We start from the raw sequence: 19875 nt of genomic DNA on the forward strand, positions 1-19875 counted from the left end.
AGGGGAGATTGGGGAGGAAGGCAGGGTGGCTCTTAGGTCACTGGGATGCTTAATTTGGGGGCAGCTGTATTCCTGCCTAGATGTCTGCAAGAATGCTGAGCGCTTTAAAATCCAGCTGTGTCCTGGTCTCTCTCACTCTTCCTAGGCAGGAAGCTCGAAGAAGTCAAGGACTGGGGGGATCTTCCCTGGCAGTCCAGCTGCTAAGACTTTATGCTCCCAATGTAGGGAGGCTGGCTTTGATCTCTGGTCAGGTAACTAGATTCCCACATACCACAACTAAGAATTTGCATGCCACAACAGAAGATCCGGTGTGCCGCAACCAAGACTGGTGCAGCCAAATAACAATAGATAAATAAATATTTTTAAAAGTTTGTGCCAATCTATTAAAAAAAAAAAGTTGGCAGGGACTGTTCTCATGTTTTTCCCCAGCAGTTCAAAGAGGAGTCAGCTGAGGTTAAGTGCCCAATGAGTGGATGGTTTTCAACTCCTGAGCTTTTCTTATCTCTCCCCTCATGAAGTCTGTAAACCCTGTCAGATTTGAGATTGAAAAGGAAAAAAGAGGATGTCTTATGCTTCTTCACAGAATCCTGAGAGGTTAGAAAGAAAGAATATAGTTGGTGGCGAGTCCCCGACAAAAGGTCAGGGCTTTGTGGGGGCAGGGTTCTCCCCAACATGTAACTCATCTCTGAATCTTCTTATTATCCCCACGCCCCCATCACCTTGACCTGAGGCAGCTTGGACCTGGAGAAGTTGAAAAACAGGCCCCTGAGTTTAAAATCCAAAGCGTTTTCCTGGGATATGTGCCCACACGTTGCCGAACATCCGACTGTGGCTTTCTGGAAAAACCGGAAGGTTGACACACAAAGCCCCAGAGCTTTTCATCAGACAGTTAGATGTCACTGGCAGGGGTGGGTGATGGGACTCAGCTGGCCTTCGCACCCAAGAGAGGGCTCTCAGGAGATTCCCTGCTCACATTGATCAAGAGAAGCAGAATGAACTAATGACCAACTCAATGGGTTTATATTTTCCTGGAAGAAAGAGAGCACGAGGAAAAGTGACTTGCTGTTTCACTGAGAGTGCTCAGACAGTACTGTTGACTCGACTCACCTTACAGGGGGCTGGGGAAATAGTCCTGTCTGCCCACTCCCCACCGCCATGGAGCTCACGAACTGAAGCCTTCAGTGTCTTACCCTAGAAATACTCAAAAGCTATTTTGACTGACATGCCTTTACAGTCTAAAAAGGAGAATTCTAATTCTGTAGAAAGAAGTCTTCTGTGCCTTGGGGAAATCTTCAGTGATAGACAGGGGTCCTTTAGTCTAATTCTCTCTGCATCTGAGAGCAAGGTTGTGTAAACTTTGATGTCAGTGATTGCATGATGCAAGATTGTTAACAGAGAGGCCTCTGGCTTGGGCGTTTTGAAGATTTAAAAGTTCTTCAGATGATTCTGATATGCTCCCATAGTTAAAACCATCACTTTAAAAGAAGAACAGAATATATTCAATTTCTCTTGAGTTTCACGTGTAAGTGTGTGTGTGAGTTTATGTGTTTGAGGAGTGAAGGTGTGGAGGTGGCTCCAACTTGTGTTTCTGACTGTTTTTCGAAGGCAATTTTGAGAGGCACTGATTCCTGGAACAAGCTGAGTTTATAAACATCCTTACTCATCCTCTTAAGATGTGGATTAGACATATCCTTCATGAAATCTTTTCTGATTCACCCGAGCAGACTTGATTCTTCTCCTTTGACCCTACTCTACCAGGAACAAACATATTCAGGTCCTCATAACTCTGAATGATAATTTAAACTTATCTGTCCTCACCCCACCCCCAGCCCCATCCATAAAAACCTTCTTCATGGCTGGGATAAAGTTCTTCCTTCTCTGTAACCCTAGTTGCCTATAAATGTTTGCTGACTAAATGAGGTTTAATGGACAGGGCAGTAATCCCAACCTAGAGACTGCATTTATAAAGGCAACAACTAACAATCACAAGTGATTTTCAATGTTAAATAGTTTTAATGAATACTGAACATTCACTGTTAAATGTTTAGCTTTGGCTACATGAAGTGTCTCTTTGCTTGATGGTTACTTTATCAACTCCGCTAATACTGCTTTCAGATAGGATATTGTTGGCTATAAGTAAATCAATGAAGAAATTATTACTTAAGCAATAGGATTTTCTTTCTTAGTAGACAAAATCATTGAAAACTTTGTGTCTTTGAGGGGAAGTTGAAAACAATAAGAAGAAATGGATGGCTGGAGCTTTGGAACATATTGTTGCCCCAAAGCTGTAACTGAGTGAGACTTAGAGCTAGGGAGAAGTGTGTCTTTGCTGACTGTCTCTGAAGCCAGGCAGGAGACTTGCGTGTTACAGAACAGTGGAAGCTTCCCAAAGGGAAACACATAGAAACAATGAGGAGAGCAAACAAAACTACGCAGGATCATGACGTTACTAGGAGACAGAGATACCATGACCTTTCATTTACCTGCAAGTAGAGGACAGGATGAATTCCAACAGAAAGGGTGTGAGTTTAAGAGGAGGCTTAAGAGAAGGGTGGAAGATAGCAGAGAACCTTGATAAAACACAAGTGAAATAACCCTGGAAATAGAAAGTCAACTTTAAATGAGAAAGTACAAAACACAGGCTGCAACTTGGAAGTTCACAGCACTGAAGACGGGGAAGGGTTTTGATTGTGTGCGGGAACGGAAAGGCAGAATTTGAGAAGCATTACTCAGGGGAAGGGTTACAGATATATAGAGAGGGGGTGATACCACTTGGAGACAAATCAATGAAAAAATGGAAGAAATAAGTAGGAATGATTAAGGACTCTCAGGGAAATAAACCCTCCTTTTCCCATGCCACCATAACCCAAATTACCCATAAAAGAAATGGTACAAAAGGGGGAAGAACCAAGGAGTTCTTAAACTAGGGACCCTGTTGTGAAAGAAATAAGAATACAGAAAAGCAGATCAACATCCATATAAAATTATTGTAAAAATAATTGAAAATGAGAATCAAAGCATTTCTCCTGATGAAAAGTCTTACCAGAAAATTCGAAGAAGCAGAAGAAAACTCAAAACAACTGGAAAGAAACACACCAAAGTAAATTCATTTAGGAATATAAAATAATACCTAAAATCAGAAATATAAAAACTAAAACCAGAAATAGACTTCCTTTAACCCCCCTTCCTTCAAAACAAACTACTTAGACTTGGGAGAGAAACTGAGAAAAAATATATCAGTAATGAAGATTCTGCAATTCAGGAGACCCAGTTTCGATCTCTGGGTCAGGAAGATCCCCTGAAGAAGGAAATGGCAATCTACTTCAGTATTCTTGCCTGGAGAATCCCATGGATAGAGGAACCTGGTGGGCTACACTCCATGGGGTTGCAAAGAGTGGGACACGACTGAGCAACTAACACACACAATAAAGACTAAATTACAAAGTACTGATAGAGTAAAAGATTTAACAGGGGAGATAAAGAAAAAATAAAAAGAATAAAAATGAATTAAAATGAGGAAACAAAGCATTTCACCCACTTTCAAAGGGAAAGTGGGTGAAATGCAAAACAATTTGCAAAGGTGGTCCAGCAAACCTATGACTGGAGAAGAGAATCAAAACAATGGACCAGAGCTGGTATTTAAAATCCTAAGTCCAGAAAAGTCCCGTAATCTACACGCCTCTGCTGAGTGCATGCTCAATCGTGTCCGACTCTTTGTGACCTCATGGACTGTAGCCCGCCAGGCTCCTCTGTCCATGGGATTCTCTGGGCAGGAATACTGGCGTGGGTTTCCATTTCCTCCTTTAGGGCATCTTCCTGACCCAGAGATTGGAACTGAGTCACCTGTGTCTCCCGCGTTGGCAGGCGGGTTATTTACCACTGGGCCACCTGGGAAGCCTTAATCTACAAGCTGATAGAGCTAAAGGATACTAGGAAAAATTTATCTGAAACAATCAACTGTGAACAATCAACCAGCTAAATGAACGAAGTTCAAAGAAGAAATCTTCAGGTCTTTCAGGTAAAGAGAAGGATTGGATTCTGGAAGGTGACTATACCATAGTTCATTCAACAAACTCTATAATTGGACAATTAGGTCGTTTCTATTTTTTTTTTTTTTAATTTTATTGGGGTATAGTTGATTTACAGTGTTGTGTTAGTTTCAGGTGTACAGCAAAGTGAATCAGTTACGCATATACATGTATCCACTCTTTTCTAGATTCTTTCCCCATGTAGGCCATTATGGAGTATTGAATAGAGGTCCCTGTGCTCTATGGTAGGTCCTTATTGGTTATCTATTTTGCATGTAGCAGTGTGTATATGTCAATTCTAATCTCCCAGTGTATCCCTCCACCCCTTACCTCCTGGTGCTCATCAATCTGTTTTCTACATCTGTAACTCTATTTCTGTCTTGTAAGTAAGTTCATTTGTGCACCCTTTTTTAGATTCCACATGTAAGTGATATCATATGGTATTTGTCTTTCTCTGACTGACTTCATTCAATATGACAAACTCTAGGTCCATCCACGTTGTTGCAAATGGTATTATTCCATTCTGTGTATGCGTTACATTTTCTTTATCCATTCCTCTGTCAATGGACATTTGGATTGCTTCCATGTCCTTCCATGTCCTTGAAAACAGTGCTGCAGTGAACTTTGGGGTGCCTATATCTTTTGGAATTATGGTTTTCTCCAGATATATGTGAATTAGTGGGACTGCTGGATCATATGGCAGCTCTATTTTTAGTTTTCTAAGGAACCTCCATACCGTTCTCCATAGTGCTGCCCCAGTGTGCATTTCTACCAACAGTGGGGAGGTGTGGGCGTAGCCTTCTTTTCCACACCCTCTCCAGCATTTCTCATTTGTAGATTTTTTTGATAACGGCCATTCTGACAGGTGTGAGGTGATACCTCATTGTGGTTTTGATTTGCATTTCTCTCCTAATTAGTGATGTTGAGTATCTTCTCATATGCTGTTTTAGGCATCTGAATGTCTTCTGTGGAGAAATTTCTATTTAGATCTTCCACCCATTTTTTGCTCCTTAGAAGAAAAGCTATAACCAACCTAGACAGCATATTAAAAAGCAGAGACATTACTTTGCCCACAAAGGTCCAAAGGTCCGTCTAGTCAAGGCTATGGTTTTTCCAGTAGTCATGTATGGATGTGAGAGTTGGACTATAAAGAAAGCTGAGTGCTGAAGAATTGCTGCTTTTGAACTGTGGTGTTGGAGAAGACTCTTGAGAGTCCCTTGGACAGCAAGGAGAGCCAACCAGTCCATTCTAAAGGAAATCAGTCCTGAACATTCATTGGATGGACTGATGTTGAAGCTGAAACTCCAATACTTTGGCCACCTGATACGAAGAACTGACTCATTACAAAAGACCCTGATGCTGGGAAAGGTTGAAGGCAAGAGGAGAAGGGGACAACAGAGGATGAGATGGTTGGATGGCATCACTGACTCGATGGACATGAGTTTGAGTGAGCTCTGGGAGTTGGTGATGGACAGGGAAGCCTGGCGTGCTGCAGTCCATGGGGTCACAGAGTCGAATATGACTGAGCAACTGAACTGACTGACTGACCCATTTTTTGATTGGGTGCTATTGTTATCATTACTGTTGTAGCCAATATCATGATGAGCTGAGTTCCCAATCACCCCAGAATGCGATTGAATAGGGGAGCAGGGAGAACAGAGGGCAGCGCCCGCTAGAGGAATCGCTGATCCCACAAGATGTCATGTGTGGGTCTTTCCTCTTGGTTTTAGCTTGTCCTTTGATACGAAACTTGAGATGGTCTCCTGGCTTCAGAATGAAGAGACCCACGCCCTTGGTTCTGTCGCCCAGGTAGGTACTTCATTCCCCTCTCCTGCCTCCTGTTTCAGGTCTCATAGCACTGCTCTCATCTGACCTCTACAGAGGCTGCTGTTTCCGTGGGATGTTGGGGACCTTCATTTGAGATTAAGGGAAAGAATGATGTGCCTTTTGGGTCAACCCTCCATCCAGCCCACCCCAGCTGGGAAGACCCTGGTAGTCAATCCCAAGAAATGCTCTACGGCCAGGCACCTCTGGGGAACACAGAGGCAGGAAACCCAAGTGAGGCGCTTGTCCAGCCCTCCGACTCAGCCAGCGGCTTCTCACACCACTCTCCGTTTTATCTCAGGAAAAAGAAAGCATGACCACATCTTCCTGTCAGCACTGTTCTGTCCTCCAGTTCTCACCACCCCCACACAAACATTTCACAGGATTCTTGCTCAGAAATGTGCTCTGGGTGGGTCTGGGTTCTGTGAGCGTGTTGTCTTTTTTTTTTTAATCTTGGGGAAGAATTAGTCATTGTTGAGAAGCAGGTGAGGGTGGTGCTTGTGTACCCTGACCCATCGTACTTGCAGAACAGACACCATCCTGGTATGCTGGGGCTGTGGGGCGGGGCTGTCACCCAGCACCAGTCGACAACATTAATCTTTCTAGAATGTTCAGGTCCATGGTGTGTGTTTATTTCACTGAGCTAATCCCAAGAGCATTGCTTCTTTTTGTTCATGGTTCAGTCCCTAAGTCATGTCTGACTCTTGAGACCCCATGTACTGTAGCCCGCCAGGCTTCTCTGTCCTTGGGGATTCTCCAGGCAAGAATACTGGAGTGGGTTGCCATTTCCTTCTCCAGGAGATCTGCCCAACCCAGGAATTGAACCCAGGTCTCCTGCATTGCCGGCAGATTCTTTACCGACTGAGCTATGAGAGAGAAGCCCCATTTTAGTGCAAGGAAGGCAGCTATGACTTCTGGATTGTACACATAGATGAGTGGTGCGTTTTAGCATCAGACTCTGAAGCGTCCTTGAAAGCTGCTCCTTGTCCCCTTTTTGCTTTAGGGAATAGAAGTATTGATAAGGCAGTCATCTTCTGATGACATTGCCATGAGAAGAGGCAGACCTCGAGGAGTACCTTAAAATAGAAACAAAACAAAAAGACATCAGAGAAATGCATGTTTGCTCCTGCTATTACTCCACACTACCAGAAGATGGAGTCATATCTATTTTTCTATATGCTTTGCCAATCAACAGATACTGTAGGCAAAATCTCTGTTGGTAGGTTCATTCTGCAGTGTGTGATTGTAGTCTTGGCTTTATTTTTGCTCTCTGCCACCCATCCTTCCCCTTTCTCCCCTCCTTCCTTCCTTCCATCTTCTTTCTCATTAAAAAAAAAAAAATGAAAACAGCTTTATTCTTTAGAACCTGTTAACGAAGTCCCTCTCCCTCCACTTAAAACACACACATACACACACTCATAAAGGTTACCCCTCAGATTTGGAAAAGATTAATATAGGAGCCATGGCCTTTCTGCTTGGGTGTTAATTCCTTCAGTTTTCTGCTCAGAAAATAGAAGTTCGATAACATCTGCTCTATTTATTTAGTGCATGCAGGCTTCCCAGGTGGCTCAGTGGTAAAGAATCCACCTGCCGATGCAGGAGACCTAAGAGACACAGGTTTGATCCCTGGGTTGGGAAGATCTCCTGGAGGAGGTCATGGCAATCTATTCCAGCATTCTTGCCTCCTGGAGGATCCCATGGACAGACGAGTCTGGCAGGCTGCAGTCCATGGGGTCACAAAGAGTCGGACATGACTGAATGACTGAGAACACATACTTATTTGGCAGGGCCTTATTCTAGGCCATTGAGAGCTTCAGAAGAAAGATAGACCTTTAGTCCATTAAGGGCTAATATCTGTCCTCGAGAGTCTGGGTTGTGAGACCTCACCATCCTACAACCTTCGCCATCAGGAGGTGATGTATCAAAAGCTAAGGCAACTGTGAGTGTTTTGGGAAAAAGGAGGAGGTGCCTCCAAGGATGAGCCGAAGGAGGTGGAAAATAGGTAGAATTTCAGAGAAATGCCATTTCTTTTCTTTAAGCTTTGTAATTTACTGTATTCATCCTCTGAAATGCTCTCTTGTGTTTTGTTCTCTGCTACAGGCCTAATTTCCCCCATTCTTTCAATTCCTCTGCCCTAGTTTAAAAAAGAAAAATAAGTAAATAAACGATTCATTGGAATTGAGTACAGCGATAATTTCCATAACAATATCAACAGTTTCAAAATCAGGCTCATGACTTCCCAGCAAAATTAAATCATGGCTCCTGGAACACTGGCTTCATGGAAAAGCTTTTGCTAAATAGTAATCTAGCTTCCAATCAAGCGGCACGCAGAGCACCCTTGTCAGCAGAGGGGAAAATGGTTCGATGGGCTTGATAGGCAGGTGGGCCAGCTGGTCTCAGACACCTTGGCAGCTCTACTGGGCATGTGGAACTTACAGATTTTAATGTGTGATTTGGTTCCTGGTGAGGGTTCTTAGGCAAATGGTCTGACTATGGTTAAGTCTTGCTTGTCTTGGAACCACTCATTTGGGAACCTGTTCTCTTTGAATCAAATTGCCAGCTTCCTTTGTCCACATTTTCCATTTAAGATTTCTTAGTGTCTCTGAGTGTTGGTAAAGTCTTGGCTTTGCATAGTCATGCATAAGGTATTCACTGGCTAGAAATACCTGCCTTGTGTATCTTGGTTTGTGGGCAAGCTTCCGGAAGGCTCTTTTGGGCTCAATTCAATACCTCGCGTTCTGAGCCATGCTGCGGTTTGCGGTTTGAAGAGGTCAGCGCTGCTGCCAGAAATGCTAAACCTTCAGAAGGTCAGGTCTAGTTAAGGCCCTGCAAGCCCAGTTTTCCTCCAGACTTCAACCAACACAGTCAGAGAGAGAAGAATATATGCCAGCCATGGACATCACAGGCATTCCCATCCAAGCTTTCCATTCTTAGATGAGATGTAGGTTGATCAGCTGGCTGACCCACCTTCACCAAACAGCTCTGCAGAGATCATACACCCTGCTTTATCACGTAGGCTGTCTTCTCATCAAAATGCTGGCGAAGTATGGGCATGCTCCAGCACCTTACCTATCTCTCTGGACAACCCACAAAAGTCAGGTACAGTAAGTCCCTTACATATGACCCTTCAAGTTGTGAACTTTCAAAGATGCAAACATGCATTCCATCAATGTCAGGCGTGAGTGGAATCACAGCTTGCCCTCCACCTCCTATTGCTGATCATCCTTCAGCTCTCCCATCTCCCATCTCCTCTCCCCTCTCTAGTCAGTAACTCTTCTTGCCTGTTCACTGGCTGCCAGTCCCTGTATGACAGCTGTTGTTCTGTACCACTGAGCTCTCAAGGTACTGTACCGAAGGACTGAACTCTCAAGGTACTGTACTGTAAGACTAACTCTCAAGGTACTGTACCGAAGGACTGAACTCTCAAGGTACTGTACTGTAAGACTAACTCTCAAGGTACTGTACCGAAGGACTGAACTCTCAAGGTACTGTACCGAAGGACTGAACTCTCAAGGTACTGTACCGAAGGACTGAACTCTCAAGGTACTGTACCGTAAGACTAACTCTCAAGGTACTGTACTGAAGGACTGAACTCTCAAGGCACTGTACCGAAGGACTGAACTCTCAAGGCACTGTACCGTAAGACTAAAAATTTTTTCTCTATTTAAGTGTGTGTTTGTCCTGTATGTGTTATTTGTGTGGAAAGTATTATAAACCTATTATAGTACAGTACTATATATCGGATTGTGTTAGCTGGGCACCTATGCTAACTGATGCTGAAGCTGAAGCTCCAATATTTTGGACACCTGATGCAAACAGCTGACTCACTGGCTACCTGAGGTGAACAGCTGACTCATTGGAAAAGACCCTGATGCTGGGAAAGATTGAAGGCAGGAGGAGGAGAGGGCAACGGAGGATAAGATGGTTGGACGGCATCACAGATTCAATGGATATGAACTAGGGCAAACTCTGGGAGGTGGTAAGAGACAGTGAAGCCTGGAATGCTGCAGTCCATGGGGTCACAAAGAGTCAGACTTAATGGACTTACAAACAAATTGGACTTATGAATGATGTCTCTCAGAACTGAACTTGTTCATATGTAGGGGACTTGCTGTAATGGCTACTGCACTCAGTTCACATCTTGACTTTGTTCACCATCATGGAGCCTTAATGCAAACCCTTCACATCTCCTATAAAATGGAGTTAATCAGAGTGTCTGCAGTGAGCACAGTGCCCGGCATATAGTAAGGCTCAATACATGCATTCCTTTCCTTTCTCCTCAGCAACAGGCAAAAGAGAAAAAACAAAAAGACTTAAGAAATAATCTATTAGAGTAATTTTAAAATATTTTAAAGCCACGAAGAATGCTTTGTAGGCATGAAACATAAACCTATGAAATAGATTTAAGAAGAACATCTCTGCAGAAGGAGTGAGGACCTGAAAGAGATGGAACCTACCTCTTGGCTTACCTCCTTTTTTACCCTTTCTCCAAGAATACTCTTGAAAAGGTCTCTAGAACTTTAAGAATTCCAAAGTTTATACTCTCACAATGCCTCTGGACATGGAAAAACTGACTGGTTCAAAATTGGGAAAGGAGTACAACAAAGCTGTTCATTGTCATCCTGCTTATTTAATTTAATTTATATGCAGAGTACATCATGTGAAATGCTGGGCTGGGTGAATCACAAGCTGGAATTTAGACTTCCAGGAAAAATATCAACAATCTCAGGTATTTACACAGAAAGTGAAGAGGAACTAAAGAATCTCTTTATGAGGGTGAAAGAGGAGAGTGAAAAAGCTGGCTTGAAACTCAACATTAAAAAAACAAAGATCATGGCATCTGGTCCCATGGCTTCACGACAAATAGAAGGGAAAAAGTGGAAGCAGTGACAGATTTTATTATCCTGGGCTCCAAAATCACTGCAGATGGTGACTGCAGCCATGAAATTAAAAGACACTTGCTCCTTAGAAGGAAAGCTATGACAAACCTAGAAAGTATATTAAAAAATAGAGACATCACTTTGCTGACAAAGGTCCTTATAGTCAAAGCTATGGTTTTTCCAGTGGTCATGTATGGATGTGAGAGCTGGACCAAAAGCAAGGCTGAGTGCTGAAGAATTGATGCTTTTGAATTGTGGTGGTGGAAAAGACTCTTGAGAGTTCCTTGGACTGCAAGGAGATCAAATCTGTCAATCCTAAAGGAAATCAACCCTGAATATTGATTGGAAGGACTAATGCTGAGGCTGAAGCTCCAGTACTTTGGCCACCTGATGTGAAGAGCTGACTCATTGGAAAAGACCCTGAAGCTTGCAAAGACAGAAGACAAAAGGAGAAGAAGGTGGCAGAGGACAAGATGGTTAGATAGCTTCACTGACTCAATGGACATGAATTTGAGCAAACTCTGGGAAATAGTTGGAGAAGGAAATGGCAACCCATTCCAGTGTTCTTGCCTGGAGAATACTAGGGATGGGGGAGCCTGGTGAGCTGCTGTCTATGGGGTCTCACGGAGTCGGACACGACTGAAGCAATTTAGCAGCGGCAGCAGCAGCCGGGAGATAGTGGAGGACAGAGGAGGCTGGCATGCTACAATCCTTGGGTTCACAAAGAGTTGGACACGACTTAGTAACTGAACAACAACAACAACCCCTCTTTTAAGCCAATTACACCATTTAAAAATAGCAGGCCAAGAGAACAAAAAAGACACATGTGTGGTTACATGGCTAAAGAAAAACCTAGTCAGACCTGGCCAATTTTTATTATATACCCTGCATTAAGAAGTGGAGATAAAAATGGGATATACAGATCTTCATCTACTCTACTTTCTAAAGTAAAATCAGGGCTTACAACCTTACAACAAGCACAAATTTTGATTCACTGTTGTCCTGGAAAATTAGAGATGTTTGGTTACAGCAGAGATCTATTCTGAGTTTGTAAATGAGTAGCTGAGACCAGATAACTTCATAAAAGTTGACTAAGGCATCCTTGGCTCAGAACCGAATGTGTGGTCCAGAAGCTATTATAGGAATCAGAAGTGATAATAATCTGGACGGGTGGAGTGCATAGGGACTGCTCCATGGAGGGTGTTGTCCCTAATACTGGGGTGACAACCCACCCCAGTATTCTTGTTGAACTCTAGAAGATAGCCAGCGCACTGGCCAGTGGCCGTGTGTTAGCATTAGTTACTTGGTCGGGTCCGACTCTTTGTGACCTGGTGGACTGTAGCCCATCAGGGTCCTCTGTCCATGAGATTTTCCAGGCAAAAATACTGGAGTCGGTAGCCATTCCCTTCTCCAGGAGATCTTTCCAACCCAAGGTTTGTACCCAGGTCTCCGGCATTGAAGGTGGACCAGAAAAGTCGTGGTGGAGAGAGAGACAAAAACCATTAACTCCAGAGGACACTCTATGGAAGTGGGGTAAAAAACCATATATGTTTTTTTCTTTTTCTTGCAAAAAGCATTACTTTAATCATAGGGAAATATCACATTAGGATACTGACAGACATTTTTAAAAACAACTGCTCTGTAGTCTTTTCAAAAGTCATCCATAAAGAAATGGCTAAGGAAGAAATCCAGGTTAAAGAAAATTAAAGATTAAAGATATGGCATGGAGTTAGTTTCTTGGACATTTTGGGTATTAACTTTTTTTTTTTAACCAAATATATGGTTTGCAATTATTTTCTCCCAGTTTGTAGGTTGCATTTTCATTTTGTTGATCATTTCCCATGCTGTGCAGAAGGCTTTTAGTTTTACATAATCCCACTTGTCTATGTTTGCCTTTGTTGCCTGTGATTCCAGTGTCATATCCAAGAAGTCATTGCCAAGATGAATGTTCAAGAGCTTTTCTAGGCATTTTACTGTTTCATGTCTTACATTTAAATGTTTGATCCATTTCTAAGCTGATTTTTGTGGATGGGGTGCACATCCATTTATCTGCATGTGGATATCCAGTTTTAAGAAAAAATTAATAGGTGTCCATGACCATAGGAAGAGAAGAGAGTGTAGCACAAAGGTAACCCTTGTTGAATCTGAGTACTGTTCTTGCAAGTCTTTAAGTTTCCAATTATCTCATAATCAGTTCAGTTCAGTCACTCAGTCATGTCCGACTCTTTGCGACGCTATGAATCGCAGCACACCAGGCCTCCCTGTCCATCACCAACTCCTGGAGTTCACTCAGACTCACATCCATTGAGTCAGTGATGCCATCCAGCCATCTCATCCTCTGTTGTCCCCTTCTCCTCCTGTCCCAATCCCTCCCAGAATCAGAGTCTTTTCCAATGAGTCAACTCTTCGCATGAGGTGGCCAAAGTATTGAAGTTTCAGCTTTAGCATCATTCCTTCTAAAGAACACCCAGTGGGACTGCTCTCCTTTAGAATGGACTGGTTGGATCTCCTTGCAGTCCAAGGGACTCTCAAGAGTCTTCTCCAACACCACAGTTCAAAAGTAGCAATTCTTCAGCACTCAGCTTTCTTCACAGTCCAACTCTCACATCCATACATGACTACTGGAAATCCATAGCCTTAACTAATAGAAAATTATTTAAATCTCATCAAAGTATTGAATCACCTCAGTTTAACCCCAACAATATATGTTGAAAAAAATGGAAGAAACAACCAGCTTGGTGGGAGATGAAGAATCTACTTGAGAAGTTGAAGGTAGATCACATTAGAGTTTCTGGGGAAGGGGGTGAAGGATATGGACTTTATTAAATGAAGCACCCCTGCAGAGTGTAAGTATGGAGAAGCCAGTGTGTGCAAAATGATCTTCTGGGAAGATTAATCGCATCATCATAAGTACAGATGAAGGGAGGCATCAGGAATACAAATTGGGGAGAAATTACAGTAGTTCAGAGATGACGTCATGAAGGACTGGGCTTGGGGGTGGCAGTGAGACCAAAAAGGAAGGGGAGGGTATGAAGAACCACACAAAGGAGGAAACAGCAACCTTCAGAGACTCAGAAAGTGCTATGGATGAGGAGAGGGAGGAGCTCAGAATGAGGGCAAGATGTGAGGCTGGTGGACAGCCACAGGATGGACATGAGAGTCTGTAAAGAGAGGCGGGCTTAACAACCTGCCTGCCAACGCAGGAGCTGTGGGTTCTACCCCTGGTATGGGAAGATATCCCAGAAAGCAAATGACAACCCACCCCAGCATTCTTGTCTGAAATAATCCCATGGACAGAGGAGCCTGGCGGGCTACAATGCATGGAGATTCAAAGAGCCAAAGAGCCGAACATGACTTAGCAACTAAAGTGAAGTGAAGTGGAAGTCGCTCAGTCGTGTCCAACTCTTTGCAACCCCATGGACTATAGTCCATGGAATTCTCCAGGCCAGAATACTGGAGTGGGTAGCCTTTCCCTTCTCCAGGGGATCTTCCCAACCCAGGGATCGAACCCAGGTCTCCCTCATTGCACGGGGATTCCTTACCAGCTGAGCCACCAGGGACAACCTAGCAACTAAACCGCAAACAAATAAAGAGAGGCACTCAGGAGGCCCTGTGAGTTTGGGGCTGATTGAGTGTGTGGAGATGGCAGAATGTTAGCTAGGCCTAGAGACTTTACTTACTGCAGTAATTAAGAGGCCAATGCCAGGGGCCAATCCATCCCACCACTCCTACTGGTGTCCCCTTGGGCAACCAGTTAACCTCATTTGATGGCTGTGAGGATGAACTAACGTGAGGGATATGATGTGCATAGGACAAGACTGGCCCTTGGTAGGTGCGTGCTTTCTGTCTCCATGTCTATCTATAACTTCTGTTCTAGTTCTTCAGTTGCATTGGAAGAAAGATGTGAAGCACTCAAATGTAATGAGGAATAAAGACAAATAATGGAGAAGGAAATGGCAACCCACTCCAGTGTTCTTGCCTGGAAACTCCCATGGACAGAGGAGCCTGGCAGGCTACAGTCCTTGGGGTCACACAGAGTTGGACATGACTGAGCAACTGAGGATGAAAGATAAGTAAAGGGCTGACTCATTGGAAAAAACTCTGAGGCTGGGAAAGATTGAAGGCAAATGGAGAAGGGGGCAGCAGAGGATAAGATGGTTAGATAACATCACCAACTCAACGGGCATAATAGTGAAGGACAGGGAAGCCTGGAGTGCTGCAGTCCATGGGTCATAAAGAGCTGGACATGACTTAGCAACTGAACAACAGCATCACCAGTCAAGACCTGGGCCGGGCAGATACCAGACTCGAATTCCCAGACATGTTCTGAAGTTACCGGCACCTGTGCTCTGGTTCAGGCCCCAGGAGATCACTCAGGACCACTCACCGCCCATCAATTATTAATCTCACGGTGTTCACCATTTTGGCATTGGTCACTATTTGCTATAAGAAATGACAGTCATTATAGCCAATACAACAAAGAGTGACTGTTATAGTTTGAGAGTGATTTAGAAACAAAAGGCTACTAAGGCTCTTTATAAAACATTTCGCATCTGAATTTTCCTTAATTTGTCTCAAATCTGGACCCCCAAGTCATAAGATTTTAAAACCCCAAGCGTTTGGGAAATTTGGGCTAGACGGAATAGCCCTCGGCCAGGAGTCAAAAATCTGACTTCTGATCCCACCCATAACTTACTCGCTCTGTGACACTGGCCAGGTGACAACTTCTCTGAGCCCCCGTTTTCTCCACAGTAAGCTCAGCAAGGGGATGTGAATTCTGGGTCTTTCCCAGGTTTGTGGTGAGAGGCCAGCGAAAGGAAGAGGTTGGGGGTTTCAGGATGGGGAACACATGTACACCCATGGCTGATTCATGTGAATGTATGGCAAAAACCACCCCAGTATTGTAATTAGCCTCCAATCAAAATAAATAAATTAAAAAAAAAAAAGAAAGAAGTTGAGAGAACACTGGTGCCTAAATGTGTGGATTAGAGACACAATACTTTGACAACTCATAGCAATGAGATTCAACAAGCAAATATGTACAAAGGGCTCAGGAAGGAGGCCGCAGGGTGTGGACGAAGGCTCCTAGCACCCCAAGGGGCTTCCTGCCTCTCTGGGCCAGGCCTGGCTGGTTCTGCCAGCTGAAATGTCAACACGGACGGTTCTTGTCTAAAGTCCCAGGGGACAAAGAATGCTTTGGGCCCCGGGTGGGGATCAGAGTCCTTTTCCGTTTGCCTCACAGAGGCCTTCCTCTCTTGGCCTGCGGGGTAGGCGGGCTGTAAGTAAGCAGCAGGCCGTTTTCTGCTGAGTCACTAGGCTCAGCCCCTCCTGGCTGGTGTCGGCAGCAGATTCTTAGTAGGAGGGGCTGGCTCCCCTGAGCTGTTTCTGTTCCGGGGGCACGGCGAATAGCATTTTATTTGGAGGATCAAATAGCCTTCCTCAGAAACAATAGAGGTTTTTTTTTTTTTTTTTAAATGGGGTAAGGTGGGCTGCTTGCCAGGGTGGCCTGCCAAATCACGCCTGTGGAGAAGGCCCCGCGGTCCCTGGGCTTCGTGCCATGAATTTGCATCCGTCGAACAGAGCAGGAAGCAACAGCCCAGAAGGGCCTGGGTTCCGCCGATCTTATTTTTACCACTTAAGACAGATGTGCCCTTGGTGGAGGTCCGCAGGCCCTGTTTCACTTCCACAGCTGCCGCGCTGCGTAATAAATAGTTGCTGACCTCTCACAAGCCCTTTCCTGAGCGAAAGAGCCTACTCATTGGAAAAGACTGGAAAATACTGAAGGCAGGAGGAGATGGTTGGCTGGCATCACTGCCTCCCTGGACATGAGTTTGAGCAAACCCTGGGAATTAGTGCACAACAGGGAAGCCTGGTGTGTGCTGTAGTCCATGGGGTCGCAAACAGCTGGACACAACTTAATGACTGGACGACGACAACACGAGCGTTTGCCAAGTGCCAAGCTCCCTTCCGCGCTTTCAAAGCATCTCCTCCGTCAGTCCTGACCGGCTTGTGAACTAGGTTCTCTTTCTTGATCTTGTTTACCTCTTGAGGACACTGACTCTCAGAGAGGTCAAGTCACTTGAAAAAGGTCACACAGCAGTTAGGTGGGGGAGCGGGGCCCTGGACGTCAGGGCCCGTTCTCTGGACAAGTACACTAGGCAGCAGGCTACAGGGACTGATGGGTGGGGACGTGTGAGCCTCAGATAGTGGGTGTGCAAGTGGTGTGTCCCCGGTTGGGGTTACTACTATTATTTCTTTAACACAACCGGATGATGCCTTTGAAGACAATGAACAACATCAGAAAATCGATGCTGCGACGTCATTCTCTAGGCTGGTTTTTGTCCTGTCTCGCCCCACGTCATTATGACTTGGAGGGTCTGTGAGCAGAAACCCTGAGGGTGAAAAGGCCACACTCCAGCTACATACTCTGGTTATATCTGCTTCTGAACTGTCTCGGGCTGACCTTGTTTTGAAGCAGCGTGACCTTCAGCTGCATGTCCTTATTTTGTGGTTTTGGACTGAAGTGTGTAGGTTGTAGAAATTGCATGGATTCCAGACAGACTGACCACACTTCAAATGCCACTGGCAGGTGTGTGACGCCTACTCTTTTAACTCCATGTGGGTCAGACGCACATTAGTCCTCAGAGAGCAAGAACTTTCTCAGACCAACTGGGAACTGGGCTATGTTGCTTGTTAGAGAGTGGCTTGATAACACCAGGGCTTTTGTTTGTTTGTTTTTAAGAGTTTTAAAAGACATTTGCTTCACTCTCAGTGTCCCTTCCAGTGCCCGGGAACTAGTCCTGGTTGCTGAAGCCAAAAGTACATTCTTCCCTTTGTTGTTTAGCCGCTCAGTCGTGTCTGACTCTTTGAGACCCCACGGACTGTAGCCGCCAGGCTCTTCTGTCTGTGGGGATTTCCAGGCAAGACCACTTGGTCACCATCAAAATCAAATTACCAAGCAAGCAGGTGCTGATGAGACCCATCACCACACAAACTTAATTAAAAAAAAAAAAATAGGTAAGGGAGCCGGTTTCCTGCAGAGTGACATTTCGGGGCTCCCCCTCCCCCTCCCACTGGGCATTGAAGACGCCGGGATGATGTCATTTTGTGACAGGGATGGTAGGATCTGCAGCTTGGAGCCTGGGACCTGCCTGCCATGTGGGCTCCTGTCAGGGTCACTGTCAAAAACATTCATCTTCAGCTTACGGCTGCGCCTCCTGGGGGGACTGGGTTTTCTTGTTCTGTTTTGTTCGGCGTGGCATTCAAGATTCCTTCACAGAAATCTGTGTTGGGGCAATAAAATGCTACGTGAGTGATGCCCTTGTGAAGTCACCATCTGGCCAATATTCATCTTGCTTTGCAAAATACCAAGGATTTCCTTGGGCACAGATGCTGGGCCAGTGATCACAGTCGTAAACCCACACGCAATCAAGTGTAATTAATGCACCTGGTACCCACTGCCGAGTTCACATTCCTGCCCAGTGCCTGGCTTTTTTGTCTCACGCGTGGGGCTTGGTTTTATTTCCTTCCCTTTTGGTGGGGCGGGCGGGGTGGGGGGGAAGGTGGGGGAAGAAGTTTGCAGTTTGAATCCTTCTCAGCATCTTTGGCAGTAATTAAGTCACTGTCACGGGGCTGGTTAAAAAAAAAAAAAAAAAAAAAGGGAGTGTTTGTGTGTGCTCAAGAAGCCGCATCACATGCAAACAATACAGCACTGAGCGACTTTCTGCGGCTTCAAGAGCCCATTGTCCTGTGCGCCTGGAATCCGTTCTGCTGTTGGCGGATCGCTGGCTTTGGGAGGCCAGAGCCCCAGGCACTGGTCTCCTCATGGTTTTGTGCCAGACAGAAGCAGCGAGGGATCCCAAGCTTGGAAAAAATTAATGATGAAATCCCCAGCAGCCCGCCATCTTCCGACAAGCAGGATTTCAGGATCGCCTTCCTCTCTCTCTGTGTGGGGACTCTTAACGTGGTGATGGGGCAGGCGGGGAAGCCTCCTGCTTTGGTGCAATTGACATCGTGGGAAGCGGTGGACGCTGTCTTTGGACAGAGACCAGGGAGGGTTCATAGGTGAGACAGGAAGGGTGGAGGTGGGCAGAAGGTTGCAGAAAGGCCAACAGTGATGGTGCCTGAGGGTTGTGACGGGGTGAGGGGTCCGAGGGTACCTGCAGACTCCTTCCATCCCAAGAGCCACATAGGCTGTTGGGTGTGGGAGGCTGGGAGGACCTTGATCAGGGTTCAGGTACAGGCAGGGGCAGTGACTGAGCTCCTTTGCAGCCTGCCCGCTCAGCCCTTGGGGAAGGGCTGGTGATCTCTTGGAGACCTTGCTGTGGGCGGGGCAGCCTGGGAAACGGCAGCCCCCTGCTCATCCTCTGGGCCTGGCCCATCACTTCTGCAAGGAAATAGGAAAATTGCAGGCGGCAATTAGAGGTTTCAAAGGCCCTCATGTGTCATTAGGGGCTTGTCACCACCTTTCCCCGAGCTCGGCAATGAATGGCTCCCCATTGTCTCCCATCAAATTAAAGCTCCTTATCATAGGCTGGAGCATCCTCTGCTAATTGACTCCTGCTTTCCTCACTCATCTTTTATGCCACTGCACCTCGTCCCACCGCCGTCTGCAAAAGCCTTCTAATTGCCAGCTCTCTTCGAATCAATTCTATTCAACAGATGTGCGTTGGATTTCCGCTCCAGAGCTGGGCCCTGAGAGCAGGGGCAGCCGTGAGGCAGGTGAATCAGATGTCACCGTCTTTGGAATAGAAAAGAACTTCCTCCTGTCTGAGATACTCTTGCCTGGAAAATCCCATGGACAGAGGAGCCTGGTAGGCTGCAGTCCATGGGGTCGCTAAGAGTCGGACACGACTGAGCGACTTCACTTTCACTTTTCACTTTCATGCATTGGAGAAGGAAATGGCAACCCACTCCAGTGTTCTTGCCTGGAGAATCCCAGGGACAGGAGAGCCTGCTGGGCTGCCATCTATGGGGTCGCACAGAATCAGGCACAACTGAAGCGACTTAGCAGCAGCAGCCTGTCTGAGAGAGGAAGTGAGAGTTTGAGCCTCAGTCCAAACTCAGATGCTGAATCATCTCTGGAAAGTTAAAGTCTCCAGCCCTCTGTTATGGAGGCTCAGCAGTAAAATGGGGCTAATATC

The 19875-nt window shown here is 45.4% G+C and overlaps 1 long non-coding RNA gene across 1 annotated transcript in view; it reads left to right on the forward strand.

The window, feature by feature from the left end:
* The first annotated feature begins 3866 nt into the window (after window positions 1–3866).
* LOC123465986 overlaps window positions 3867–19875 on the forward strand; it is a 35977-nt gene continuing 19968 nt past the window's right edge. The window contains exons 1-2 of the long non-coding RNA XR_006641257.1: window positions 3867–4018; window positions 5759–5837. This is a non-coding gene — a long non-coding RNA (uncharacterized LOC123465986). The remainder of the gene's footprint in view (window positions 4019–5758; window positions 5838–19875) is intronic.

Source organism: Bubalus bubalis, chromosome 7, assembly GCF_019923935.1.
Source record: "Bubalus bubalis isolate 160015118507 breed Murrah chromosome 7, NDDB_SH_1, whole genome shotgun sequence".
NCBI classification, from domain to species: domain Eukaryota; kingdom Metazoa; phylum Chordata; class Mammalia; order Artiodactyla; family Bovidae; genus Bubalus; species Bubalus bubalis.